Source organism: Ctenocephalides felis, unplaced genomic scaffold (genome assembly GCF_003426905.1).
Source record: "Ctenocephalides felis isolate EL2017-DRISC unplaced genomic scaffold, ASM342690v1 CF-g0.4_SCAFFOLD_03570, whole genome shotgun sequence".
NCBI classification, from domain to species: Eukaryota; Metazoa; Arthropoda; class Insecta; order Siphonaptera; family Pulicidae; genus Ctenocephalides; species Ctenocephalides felis.
The window spans coordinates 12342280-12357727 of NW_020539724.1; the positions used below are offsets into that span (position 1 = coordinate 12342280).

General features: G+C 27.2%; 1 protein-coding gene and 5 non-coding genes across 6 annotated transcripts in view; 4 read left to right on the forward strand and 2 right to left on the reverse strand.

The window, feature by feature from the left end:
* Positions 1-15448, reverse strand: part of LOC113383071 (tachykinins) — a 65519-nt gene that overhangs the window by 40696 nt on the left and 9375 nt on the right. Inside the window, exon 2 of the mRNA XM_026621322.1 lies at positions 13459-13640. The gene's annotated coding sequence lies outside the window, so the exon portion shown is untranslated. The remainder of the gene's footprint in view (positions 1-13458; positions 13641-15448) is intronic.
* On the forward strand, positions 11289-11360 carry Trnag-ucc. Its single transcript has one exon. It is a non-coding gene; the product is annotated as a tRNA-Gly (tRNA).
* Trnas-aga lies at positions 13183-13264 on the forward strand. The gene has a single exon. It is a non-coding gene; the product is annotated as a tRNA-Ser (tRNA).
* Trnag-ucc lies at positions 13832-13903 on the reverse strand. The gene has a single exon. It is a non-coding gene; the product is annotated as a tRNA-Gly (tRNA).
* On the forward strand, positions 14240-14311 carry Trnag-ucc. The gene has a single exon. It is a non-coding gene; the product is annotated as a tRNA-Gly (tRNA).
* Trnag-ucc lies at positions 14793-14864 on the forward strand. Its single transcript has one exon. It is a non-coding gene; the product is annotated as a tRNA-Gly (tRNA).

Genomic DNA, 15448 nt, shown 5'->3' on the forward strand with positions numbered 1-15448 from the left:
AATAAAAGCTTGAAAATGTTTTTTATCATTCAATTTATTTTATTATTAATATATATTCACAATGATAATGATTATATTGGCATAATTTTGTACAAAATCTCAACAAGAAAGCCTACAAAATTATTAATGATTTTATTAAAACATTCCTCAAGTCATACTTTTGAATATATCACCACAGTATAATTATTTCTTTTATATATAAAATGTGTATCTCTTCTTGCAAAAAATTAATTTGAATAAGAACCTTTGCCTTTACTATGAAATATTTTGAAAAATAGTTTTTAGAACCGCCTACTCATAAAAAGCTGCCAAAAGCTAGATAAATTTTATAAACTTTAAATTTGTTTTAAAAAACAATATCAACAACTATGATAATATAACAGGATACATTAATACCTACATGATAATTAGCTAAAATATTAAAGTCTAATCTTTAAATCTGAATTTCTCTTCCGACATTTATTTAATAAAATATTGTTGTTTTCCAGCACTAACTAAATTATACAGATATATATCAAAGGTCCAAATATTTGGTCCAGAAAGTGATCTGGATTATCGATATAAGTAAAACAAAATGTAAGAAAATTTAAATAGTACAATTACTTTATTCTTTAATGGTTCAAAACTGTCCATAAACTTTCTTTAAAGAAATTAGGTTTTTGTTGGAGTTATCTAATCAAGTCAAATTCAACTCGATCTTAATAACATATAAAATGTTTGAAATTCTAATTTTTAATTAACAAAAAAATCAATCTAAATAAGATTTAATTAACAAATATTTTCAAAATATTTTCTTTCAATAAAAAACGATTTCTGAAGGTCCTGATTGTTCATCAGAGATATTAAAATAACATATTATATAGTTTCGAAACAGAAAATAAAATTATAAAGGCATAAAAATTTTAAAATAGTAAATTATTTAATTAAAATGTATCTATAAGGTATGAATTAATATAAAATTAATTTAGATTAAATTTTTGAAAAAGATTTTATAAGTTTTATTTATTATATGAATTCATTGTTGGAAATGTGAACGTGAATGTGAATGAACTCTAATTTATATACTTAACAATTATATTATGTGCATGTGTAAATTTTGATATTATAATTGAGTTATTGATTTCAAAGAATACTTAATTTGTATATCATTCACAAAATGAATATACTGAAAGCAATTACATTATAGTTCTTATGCATAAGTAATAATGAGATACACGTGCCCATGATATACGACAAATTAAATTTAATGTAAAGTATAAAATAATTGTAACAATTTGGAAGGTAAATATAAAGGGAAAAAAATCTAAATGATTTTTTATTTTATTTAAATTCCACGTGTTATCCTATCGCAATAAAAGCGTAGCCGCCTAATGAAAATTATCTCATCACAAATTCATATTTGACATATCAATCGAGAAATTTTAGTATTATCGCAAATGATTATCCGGGTTTAATTCTGCTAATTTATCATAATTACAGTTAACTTTGATTTTAGAGTGCTTCGCAAACACACACGACGAGAACACTTTAATAATTACATCACTTTGCCTTTAATGCAATTTATAGAGCATACGATATGCAATCGGGAAGTACGAATTTACTAAGTGGTAATAGATAAATAAATATATAAATTAGTTGCTAATTTGGTCAAAATTTTATTGTAATGAGATAAATGTTTTTATAACTGAAATACTTTAATATGATGAACATTCAAATGGCTCTAATAAAATAAAGAAATAATACACGAAGCCCTAACCTGATGCTCCTTTTATTGCAATTTTATGGATAAGTAGGCATTCAAGCTTATCTTAAAAATATAAGTGATTTTAGAAACTGATTCTATCATTTTATATATAATTTTGAGATAAATTGATCCTCTATTTTATATGAAATGATACAAACTATGTTACTTACATAATGATTTAAATACTATTTTACAATATTCATTTAATTTTAAAAACAAATTTCAAATCAGGAAAATAACGAAAAAGTTTAGTATTACACTTGTGTACGATTTTCAATTTTATATTATATTATATTGATTAATGGAAAATTTTAGAATATTCAGAAATAAAAAGAAATTATTCCATCCCTAAAAAAACTAATTTTGTGCACTATTGTAATTAAAAAATGTTTGCACGACCAATTTCATCGTAGTTTTACATATAATTTAATTAAAAAATAAATATGTAGTTATAATTTAATTTTTAAAAAAAATTCTTCCGCAAAAATAAATACACACATACACAAAAATATATTATTTATATATAAGTGCATAAAGAGATTTATTCCTGAGCACTTTTCATGAAATTCAAGCAATTAATTTCAGGGATTACAGTACCTTTTAAAATCTAAGTTTTGTACCATTGTTTTTTATTACGATTAATATATTTATGCTTGCTAAAAACCGTAGATTAATTATAAAACTAAACCAGTGGTGCAAATTTAATTATTATAAATTTTCGTTAAATTATAAATTTTGTTTCTTCAACCTAACAAATTATTCGCAAAATCTGCTAAGACAACAAAAATTGAAATAATGAAACATATCTATTGTCTGGTTTATTTCAGAGATTGGAATATTAATTATATTCACATAATCTTACCCAAAATCTCGGTAAGAAAGCCTACAAAATCATTTATGCTTTTGTTAAGATATCCCTTTAATCATACTTTTGAATATATCACCACAGTATAATTAAATGATTTTTTATATATTGAATACAGATAATAATGCTTAATACGATTTCTCGCATAATACGCTATTTTACACCAGTCACCTACACTTTGAAAAATGTTACATGTTAAAACTAAGTTTTAATTAAATTAACTAAAAGCTCTCAGCTTAAAATCGTTTTCTAATTGTAAGATTTTTTTCTTAATATAGTTTAGTAGTATCATGTAGCCGATTATTTAAAAATATTACTAGCTTAAAAATCGTGAAAAATAAATACTTTTTGTATCAAAAACATTTTTCTGATAAGATTTAATTACTGTGGTCAGCCACGCTAAAAGCAAATTGTGGGCTATGAATTCGTCTTTTTTCTTCCAATCTTTTTATCTTAACAACGATGTTAAAGTTGTTACCAATAGGTAATGGATTTTTAAATGCAATTTGAATTCTTCGTATTATACAGGAGCTTTAAAAAGCTTTGAGTCTTTACGACGGTAAAGAAAGATTTTACACCGTCAACAAGTTTTATGAAAAATGATGAAAATACTTTCACTTAAATGAACAGAGGGTGAATTATGGAAACACACATACATAAAATATTTATATATTTAAATATTAAAATGTGCATATAAAAAGTTTTCATCCGCGTTTTCGATCGCAAGTGATAAATTTTTAAATTCGAACGAAACATATTCCGGCACTAGAGAAAAATGTATTTCAAAAGCTTTTTATTATTTAAAACATTAAAAATAGACGATTGATATCTGGATAGTGTTGAAACGAGTGATGAATTAATAAATGTGTTCCGACGCTTTTGTATATTGTTTTAATAGAAATTTGGGAAATAACCACGAATAATTGAATTTGGGTGTTGTGGGATCATTTTTGTTGTAAATTTGGTATCAGAGGTGAATTAGAAATGATAGACATATGATTTCCTACATGAAAAATTGTTTAATTGAAAAAAATATGTTTTATGAATTTCATTATTTTTGTTACTACTTTTTATTATAAAATACAAGAATTTTTTATTTTGATTCAACAATTTTTTATATATAATAGTTCTATTTCATCCCTTGTACAAAGTTTACAACAAAAATTAGTTCAACTTTTTAATGGGTGTGAAACTAAAAAAAGTTAAATTTATCACATTATAAAATTAAATTAAAATAGAAACTATGATAATTTTCATTCGATCTTTTAAGTTATATATTTTTATTCCCAGTATTTTGATATAAATTTTGTAGGATTCTCATGCTATGATTCAAGAAAATTATTTATCGAATTCTACATATTTAGATTAAATCTATAATTTTTCTTACAATATTTAAATTTTAGGAAAAACTAAGAAAACGTGAAGAATTATCTAGATATTGTATATCAATTCACGAAGATTTTTTAAAAGAATATTTTTTTCCATTCATGTAAGCCAAAATACAAAAAAAAATTATTATAATATATATAAATATATAATACATATTTATAAATAAATTTATATATACAAATTTATAAATATGCAAAAATTGTGCATTTGAATAATTTTCTTTAAATGTAATTATTTTCAAAAAAAAAATTTAAATGTTTAAGAATGAAAAAAATGATCAGATAATAATAAATCATACAGATAAAATGTGTTATGAACTGATTAATTAAATATTTTTTCAATTGAGTTTGAATAAAAATGAAATTAAAATTTTTATAGAAAGAATTTTATTATAATCTATTAACTTGTGAAGATGTACTCTAAATTTTAAACGCTAATATAGCTTGAAACAAATACGTTCTGATTTGATATTCTGAATATTATTTTTGTCTAATGTAAATTTTGAAAGATCAATCAATTGGCAATTTTTATATATCCAATAAACCAATAAAAAATTAATTTTGGGAGTTTAGATATTCTGATGAATTAATATACTTAACAATTATATTATGTGCATGTGTAAATTTTGATACTATAATTGAGTTATTGATTTCAAAGAATGCCTAATTTGTATATCATTCACAAAATAAATATACTGAATAATAAACCAATAAACCAATAAAAAATTGACAATTTTCCAGCAAAAAAAAGTATTGATTTTAAATTTCTAAAATTTTTATTTTAATTGACTATAACTTGTGAAAATGCATTCTTGATTACAAATGTTGATACAATTTAAAATAAACCTTCTGATTCCGTAACTTGATTTTTTTTAATTTATAAAACCAATATTTGAAAGTGCTATCTACTTAAAATTTTCAAGCAAAAAAAATATATAGTTTTTGAAAGCTTACCTCAATACCAGTGTTGTCTATTAAAATTAAGCTTCACAGTATCTGTCGAAGAACAAAGACGCTCAAAAACTTCTCTATTGCTACAAACTATTAAAAAGAACTGCAAATAAATTCTAAAGTCGATTTTTATGGATCACAACCGTTTCTGTCTTGTATCTCATCAAAGTCTACGCGTCGGTTACACAAGCCAAGTTATCCGTTTGGCCTCTACGGTTCAAATGTCTACGGTTGACTGTCGCTTTATGGCGCTCCGTGGCGGTTACATAGCACGATTTGCGGCCAATGCGCGACTTCGGCGCAAGATACGTCACCGAGGGTGCCGCCAATCGGCTCTGTTCTACGAGAGGATGAATGGGCCAAAAATTCCTTAATTGGCAACTCGTCGGACGCATAAAATGGCAATCGATTGCAGTGGATAAGATAAAGGGTAAAGTTGGCAAAAATGATAAAAAAATTCAATAATATTAATAAAAAATAACGAATATGAGAACAAAAGGACTCGCATATTTGACATGGGTCTGTTCAACGAAGGGATGAATAGACCAAAAATTTCCTAAATGGCAACATGTAGGACTAATGAAATGGTAATCGATTGCAATGGAAAAAATCAAATGATAAATTTGGCAAATTCATTAAAATTGATTTAATTTAATTTCAAGAAAAAAATAGGTCTCAATAAAATAAAGCAGTAACTGGTATATAAGAGCAAAAGAACTCGCATAGCTTGACATCGACTCTGTTCTACGAGAGGATGAATGGGCCAAAAATTCCTTAATTGGCAACTTGTAGGACACCTAAAATGGCAATCGATTGCAATAGAAAAGATCAAAGGATAAAGTTGGTAAAAATGATAAGAAAAATATTGAAATTTCTAGAAACAATATGGGTATCAATGAAAATGGAACAATAACTGGATATGAGGACAAAAGGACACGCATAGCTTGACATGAGCTCTGTTTTACAAAAGAATGAATTGGTCAAAAATTCCTTAATTGGCAACTCGTAGGACGCATAAAATGGCAATCGATTACAATGGAAAAAATCAAAGGATAAATTTGGCAAAATTGATTAAAATTGACCTAGATTTCAAGAAAAAATATAGGTATCAATAAAATGGAACAATAACTGGATATGAAGACAAAAGGACTCGCATAGCTTAACATCACCTCTGTTCTACAAATGGATGAATGAGCTAAAAATTCTTTAAATGGTAATTCGTAAGACTAATAAATTGGTAATCGATTGTATTGGAAAAAATCAAAGAATAAATTTGGCAAAATTGATTAAAATTGACTTAAATTTTAAGAAAAAATATAGGTATCACTAAAATGGGGCAGTAACTGGAATATAAGAGCAAAAGGACTCGCACAGCTTGACATCAGCTCTGCTCTACGAAAGGATGAATGGGCCAAAAATTCCTTAAATGGTAATTGGTAATACTAATGAAATGGTATTCGAATGTATTAAAAAAAATCAAAAAATAAATTTGGCAAAATTGATTAAAATTGACTTGAATTTCAAGAAAAAAATAGGTATCAATAAAATGGAGCAGTAACTGGAATATAAGAGCAAAAGGACTCGCATAGCTTGACATCAGCTCTGTTCTACGAAAGGATAAATGGGCCAAAAATTCCTTAATTGGCAACTTGTAGGACACCTAAAATGGCAATCGATCGCAATAGAAAACTTCAAAAGTATAAAGTTAGCAAAAATGATGAAAAATGAAATTACAAGAACCAATATTGGGAAATATGAGAAAAGGGAAGCATCCAGAAATTTTGCAACAATGTGCAATGTACGAGAAGAATGTCAGAAACATTAAAATGATGAAAAAAGTTCAATATTTGGGTACTTTCACCAATAATATATATAAGATTTTTCTGTCAGACGTCAAGATGAGACTTTACGATAAATTTACAAGGGGACAAAGTTATCTCGATCTCTTTTTGGGTTACACAACCTCATTTTTGTGAATTTTAAAAATAAAAACCATTGATATAGAGTTTTGACTATAATATCTTATAAAAATTACATTATTCTTTAACATATTTATAGAAACAGTCAAATTGCAAATCAAAACAAATCGGCTATTGATGCAATTTTATTTTTCCAAGTAAAAAGTTTGCTACAGTTCAAATAACGTTTAAAAATGTAAAGCTTTGTAAAACCTCGTCGATAATTTTCAATATTATCGTCACAAATTACGGTGAATTACACAGATTACAGCAATGATAAAAGCTATTGATTGATTTTGAAAAATAATTTATCAATATTATTCATGCTTAAATAAATAAAGTGCACGTGTAGTATTATTGACACAAATATTAATCGGGGGCTTTTTCGAAAGTTGCAAACAACATGAGTAGAAAATTTTAAATCGTAAAATTCAAAACGTTCAAATTACAATATGAAATTATTATGGAAAAGAGTTCAATTTGAAATCAATAATGCATTCCTGTACTGATTTTTGCAATTAAAATATAAAAATAAGATAAATTTTGTATTGGCACTTATAAGTTGCATGTTGTTAATAGAATACCTAGTTAAATCTTTTCTTTTCACAATTTTAAATAATTTTCTTTAATTAAAATAATATTATGCAACATTAGATTTACATTGCTGCTCATAAAACATTAAACATATTCCAAATAATTTTATAAAATTACTTTAGCGCTATTAATTGCAATGCTGTAATTATAAATTAGATGTTTATTTCCCTCCTAATACTTGTATAATTTTAATCATTTTTGAATGAAATTTATACAAATATTTGTAATGAAAAACAAACTTTTCATTATTTTATTATACCCGCAGAAGTATATATATAATACAAGATTACCTTATTAAATTATTTCCCTTCGCAAATACTCGTATACTCGTATACGAGTACCTGTATCGCAAAACTGTCCTATATGTGTCGATAATACAATTTTCTCCGTAGAAATGGAATTATCGGTCAGTTATTGATATGCAATATTCAGAACTACATTATATTACTCGGAAGCGATATTTTTAAATGAACATTTGATTTTATTATATCAATCTAGGTCTACGGAATCCCTTGTGAATTTTCGTATCGAACGAAAGAAAAAAATATATACTAGAGGAATAGAGTTCTTAGATAACATTAGGTAATGAAGGGAAGGGAAAAAATTATATAATTATAATGAGAGACTTAATTGTAAAATTCATCATTGTAATTTAATTAATAAAAGCAATCTAAATGATTTTTGCGATATATATCGACTTCAACACAAATAGTGATTTTGCTATTTAGACAAAACTTTCAATAGTATAACAAAACAATAAATAGTAACTTAAGGACAATTATCTTCCCTTTTGATAAAATGACCCAAAACAATTTCCTTCCACAGTATTATATACATATCCAAGTAATGTAATAGCTAACAAAAGATAATTCGTTATATTATCATCTTCACTTTCTGTAGGAGCCAATTTAGCAAGTTACATAGTTGGAAACAACATTCAGTTCCTTCAGGCGGCACGTTCTAATGATACTTCTAATTTTACTTCTTCATGATAATTCTTATCCGGAAAATACAAAAATGATACAATGTTAAGAGATAAAACAGTAGAAGATAATACAAATCCACGTGATACTATGAAGTGACTATTTTATATATATAGAGAGAAACAACACTTTATTATTTATGTCTCATAAAAATCAAAATCACGATGCACTTGTAGGACAATTATCTTCCCTTTTGATAAAATGACCCAAAACAATTTCCTTCTCACAGTATTATATACATATCCAAGTAATGTAATAGCTAACAAAAGATAATTCGTTATATTATCATCTTCACTTTCTGTAGGAGCCAATTTAGCAAGTTACATAGTTGGAAACAACATTCAGTTCCTTCAGGCGGCACGTTCTAATGATACTTCTAATTTTACTTCTTCATGATAATTCTTATCCGGAAAATACAAAAATGATACAATGTTAAGAGATAAAACAGTAGAAGATAATACAAATCCACGTGATACTATGAAGTGACTATTTTATATATATAGATTCAAAGAAACAACACTTTATTATTTATGTCTCATAAAAATCAAAATCACGATGCACTTGTAAATCAAATAAACATCTTCCGCATATATAACCTGACTAATAAATTATTTAGTATCCTTCATAAATCTTTAGGAAAACAGTGCTCAGAAGTTGCGATAACATGAAACTGGAAATATTATTTTAAGAAATAGCCAGAGATTGTAGTAAATAAAAATATGATTTTTCCTGTTGAAGAAAATATCATCCTGTTATAAATAGTGACATAAAATCGATGATTTGCGTCAAATTTAACATCTTGAGCATTATGATAATGTTGAAGATAATGAAGACATCGATACCTTTCTGGGTACAGCAATATCAAAGCTTTTAAAATACAAATATTTTGTGAAACACACGTCTTTTGCGTTGTAGAAAATTATGAATAGAATTTCACTAAGATATCAAAACACGATAAAAATAATAAGAAATTTCTAACAAACTAATTAGCCACGAGTACAAAATATTCAGTATTTGTTTGAAAATATTGCAACCCCGAAAAAATTGTGTTAACAACATCTCAATTAATGAATGGAAAATATCATAGGCATTTTCAAACATCAAAAGTTTTAGTGTCATATATTTCACATGAAATTGTTTTAATTATAAAGCCGCATTGCCAAATTGAATTTCGTAGAATTGGTAAAAAATTCGTTACCAAATTATTTGTTTTGATAGTTCTGTTGTATTAAAAACATATGAACAAAGCCTTGATAAATATATTCAACCACAGTTCAATCGACAAAGTTAATTGAAATTTTGTGATAAATTGAATTAAATCAAATACGTTTAAAATTTTAACATATTTTTAAAATATATCATTTAAAAGAAGTGATTTTCACATATCACATTTTAGGGCATTAAATTAAAATTTTGTTTGCACACACAATTTGATAACAAATTAAAAATATTATTATTGAAAGACTAAGATAGTTGCCACTTTCCAACTAAAAATAAAGTTTCTAGTTGTTTCTATTTCAATCACATTGTCGCAAATCCCAAAAGCGTCGTTTGTAGATTTTATTTTGCACAATGGTATAATTTGTCCCCGGAGTGATAACTTTTCTAATCAACATGCAAAATATGACCCACGCGCAGCATCCAGCATCTCCTATTAAGAACGTTCTCAAACAATATGAATATACACAAAGAAATCCATAGTGCAGGCAACGACACGAGAAAATACTTTGCGATGTGAATAAACTTTCAAATGAATCACCAGTGTCATTTCTGGAAACTCGTGGTAAAAATAATAAATGACAATATCAGAAATGATACTTATGGGGTTGATTCAAATCTCAGTACTTTGGCTCTTCTAGCTTTTTTTCTTGCCTTGGACAACGTGATATCAAGTCTAAGTGGTTTGGGGCATCACTGCTATAATTTAATTAAAAATTGAAAAAAATTGGACATCAATGAAGATCTGGTAACCTGAGAATATACCTCGCAATGTAAATAAACTTTTAAAGAAACTAGTGGCATTTCGGGAAACTAGTGTCGAAAATAAGTAACGACAAGATTAAAACTGATACTTATATTTTCATATCCATACTAAGGGCCCTATTCTGCCGCAATGATAGACCAATGTTATGGCAAGGCTATGTTATGAAGAACTTTCCATACAAATTCGTTCTAAATATTGACAAAAGCTATGTGGTTTCTGTGCAGTCAGGCAATTTTCTCAGGTTGTCAGATAGAAAACAACTTAGAAACCGCACAAATGTCAAAGAAACGATGTTAGATAACAGGGTCTTTCTGACTCAGGTTCATAACATACGAGTGACGTTGCAGTTTATGTATAAAACTGCCTGAATGCACAGCAAATATATGATATTTTGATAATATTCATTAAGGTTTAGTAGCATAATGTATGGAAGTTGGAGCCTAACATGGCCTTGCCATAACATTTGTAATAGGTCGATTCAAATCTCAAAATCTCAATGAGAAATAGATCAAGTTTAGCTTCCAAACAGTCAAAGAATTTACTCAGACAGATTTATTTTGCTAATTCAGCATTTTAATACTTGGACAAACCTTTGCGAAAGATTAGATTGTATTTTTCTTCAATACAAAGAGTTACTGAATTATTAATATCGTAAATTTTCAAAATTTGTGAAGCCTACACTTAATTTCTGCAATAGCATAGTCTCTATCATATTACGAATTAATTTTCTAGTACTATTTTGCAAACAACAACAAACTGGTTATTCTGAAATAAAATTTAGAAAGTACATCGAGCATTGTGTTAAAAGTTGTGTTACTATAGCGTCGGTGGTGTAATGGTCAGCATAGTTGCCTTCCAAGCAGTTGATCCGGGTTCGATTCCCGGCCGACGCAAATCTTTTTGACAAATTTAATTAAGAAAATTCAAAAAGTGCATTCACACACCTGTGCACCATTTTAATAATATGGTAATCAAGTTGTGGCTACTAAACCATCGATAAATTACTTCAAAACAAAATACATCCCACAAAAATCTACTTCAATTCTGCTTTTGCAGATCGTCAACTATTACTATCTCAATCGAAATTCATGATTAGGCCCAGAACAACAAAATTACACGCTTAAGCCTTAATTTCTCCCATTGGAAAAAAGTGGTCTAAATAAACGGAATGATTTAGGAATACTAATTTGGCATACCCAAGGGACAACAAATTAAAGGAACAGGTGATTCTAAATTTTAGTAGATAATTTTAAATTCAAAAAGATAGTTAATAAACAACAAAAAATTATAATAATGCATATTACAATATAAATTCCAGAACAAAAGAATATTAAAAAAATTCCTACCTTTTCAGCACATATCAGCTTCATCTTCCTAATATTTTGTCTAGTAATACAATAATAATAATAATATATATTTCAGTATGTCAAAGTTCATATCAACACACTCTATAATTTAGGTCTAGTTATCTACCAGCCAAAATAAATATTTTAATCACTGACTCATTATCATAAATGTACCATATTTAAATGATAATCGAAAGTGCACTTCTATGTATAACATGTTAGATCCATTTAATTTATCACGAATAAACGCAAAATTAATCTATTGGGATTTCTGCGAAATAGATTCAATTTGAAAAAATTATGAGTAACAACTCAATACAATTTTACAATCAAAAATCAGTATCATAAGATAATTCCTTTATCCTTAACTGTATAATACATACACGTATGGCTTGGATATATCTTCATATTTTAGTCATAGTAGACCAGGTAGATTAATTATAAACAAGCATGCTAAGCCTCTATATTTAGGATTAATTTCAAGACTAGAATTTGTAATGACGGCAAATTTGAAACTACGTCGAAATATAAAATTAGAACTAGGTAACAAACAATTTAAGTTTTTATATTCAAACTTAAGAAAAAGCAAAATAATGATCAAATTTTGAAAATTTGAAATTTAAGGGGCACAACTCGTGTAACCGCCTAAAAAAAGGTGATTTTTGGGAATTTATATTAAAAAAACTACTTCATCAATCATTTTAAAAATTTAGGAATATATTTATACATGTTTTAAGAATTCATAGTAAACATTTTGAAGAAAAAAATAATATTGCCTTTAAAATGAACTACGATAAAGAAAAAAAATCAAAAATTGACAAAATGACGACGTTTTTTTTTTAAAAAAAGTCGAATTTTACCCAAAATTTTGGTCGTTTTTGGACTGCCAAAATACGATTTTTGATCCGATCAAAAAATCGATAGTTCATTTCACGGAGAACTATATATAGAACATGTAAAAAAAAATTGATAGTGATTGGATCATTTGTTTTTGAGTAATCGCTGCAGCGAATTCAGAAAACGCTGTTTCGAGAAAAACGCGTTTAAAGATTAAATGATCGTTATACTATATATAAACTTTTTAAATGGCTGTAACTCAAGAACTATTTAAGATATCGATTTAAAATTTTGAATGTTATTTTTAAAGGTATAACCTATCGAAATGTGGAAAAATTGCAAATCGATTTTTTGAAAATTTCACACTACTTGTTTCTCTTAAAAATTAGGTTTACCTTTGGGTGATAAAGATATCGATGGAGGTACAAAAATTAATTGAAAAGTATTAGAATAAGTGCAAAACACTATGTAAATTGTATTTTCTGCAATATCAAAAATATCCAGTTACGTTCCGAGAATTCTAATACCACAAGCAGTCGTGGCCGAGCGGTTAAGGCGTCTGACTAGAAATCAGATTCCCTCTGGGAGCGTAGGTTCGAATCCTACCGACTGCGAAATTATTTATTGCTCCAGGCAACATTTACATTAAAAATTTAATTCCAACTACGCTAGTTTGTAATTAAAATTATTTTGAATTTTAGTAGATTATTTTGAATTCGAAAAAAGAGTTAATAAAAAAAAAACGAATTAGAATAACGCACAATACAATATAAATTCCGGAACAATAGAATATTAAAAAATTTCCTACCTTTTCAGCTTCATCTCATATAACCCATAAATGCGGCATAATTCCATCAGCATCATAAATTGATTTATGGTTCATTGACCAACATGCAGCATCCGATGTAATATAAGTCTGTCATCTTTTTGATTATTAATCTCAACATAAGGAGATGAGAAGTTCTTTTCAAAGACAAAATTAAGCGATTCCTGTGGAAAAATAAAACAAATAATTAAAATTCTAATTCTGGATATCAAGATATAAATCATGTACACACAACAAAACTTTCCACTGTTCCATTAATGCAAATCTAAAATATGAACTTAAATGATTAAAAATGAAATAAAATTTGAAGTTGCTTTGTTGTTTAATAATTTATAATAAGAAAATTAAAAGAATCTGCGTCGGCCGGGAATCGAACCCGGATCAACTGCTTGGAAGGCAACTATGCTGACCATTACACCACCGACGCTGTGATGTCTTTAATGCTGATGTTGCTGGATCTCTTGGGAGATCTAAGTTTGTTCATTAAATAAATCGATTTTATGTAATTTTTTTTCTCTTTATCCAAAATTTGATCAACTATCAAAACTTATTCAGGAAATATCGGTTTATAGGAGTCTCAAAAATTATTAGAAGCATTTGCATATTTTATTTACTAATTTTGAGATTCTTACAAAACACTCATACCTGTAGAAGTTTTGATAGCTGAGTAAATTTAAAGGAAGGGAATAATAAATTACCTAAAATCTGTTAAATTTTCCAAGATCTAAGGAGATCCAACAACGACAGCAAAAGAGCTTTCACAGCGTCGGTGGTGTAATGGTGAGCATAGTTGCCTTCCAAGCAGTTGATCCGGGTTCGATTCCCGGCCGACGCAGATTCTTTTACTTTATTTATAATTAAATTATTTTAAAAATCATATTTACCACATAATCAAAAATATGTAAATAATTGAAATTTCAGAAATCAAGTATAATTATTTTAATTAATATATACAATTTTTATTATATAAATCTCGATTTCATGTAACTTTCTTTTCTCTTTCTCCAAAATTTGATCAGCTATCAAAAGCTATTCTGGAAATATCGCTTTACAGCAGGCAGTCCCAAAATTATTGTATTTGAAGATATCAAATGTTATAAGAGGTGGCCTTTTTTGTTTGGCACTGATGTTCATATACCACAGCAATTATATATTCCATTTAATAATTTTGAGATTCTTATAAAATATGAGTGTTCAGATGCAGAAGTTTTGATGGCAAAGTAAATTTAAAGAAAGTGAAAAATGAATTGCCTCAAATAGGTAGAATTTTCCATGATTTAAGAAGATCCAACAACGACAGCAAAAGAGCTCCCACAGCGTCGGTGGTGTAATGGTCAGCATAGTTGCCTTCCAAGCAGTTGATCCGGGTTCGATTCCCGGCCGACGCAAATTCTTTTAACATTTTTATTAATTACATAAGTATTTCACAAATTATCTAATCAATTTGAAATCAGAGAAATCAAATTTAATTACTTAATTTAAGTTAAGCTTCTTATAGACAACTTTGATAAACTAGATAAAGAACGAGTTCTTTATCTTTCCCAACATTACCAAAAGATTTATAGGTAGATGCAGATATTTATTTTAAATAAAAAATAATACCAGGGCAAAATATTCAACAAAGTAGTGTGCACAACTGCAATTATTTATAATATTATTATTATTGTTGAGCAGGTAAGGGTCATTGTTGTTTCCATCAAAAATCAATCATATACTTCATAATCTACCAAAATAACATTCTCATAATGTTTTTCACATCGATAAAAGTTGAGATGAAGTTCTTCGCACAGTTTTTGCTTTGTGAGTCCGATGATTATTAAATTTGTTTTCAATATAAAGTTTATCATTGTGCTATATTAAAGAGAAATAGATTTTTCGAAAGTTTGTCAAAGTTCAGGGAGAGGTCTTTTTTATATTCATTCAGAACATAATATTAATGATAAAGAGATGTAGGAAGATGAAATAGGGAATA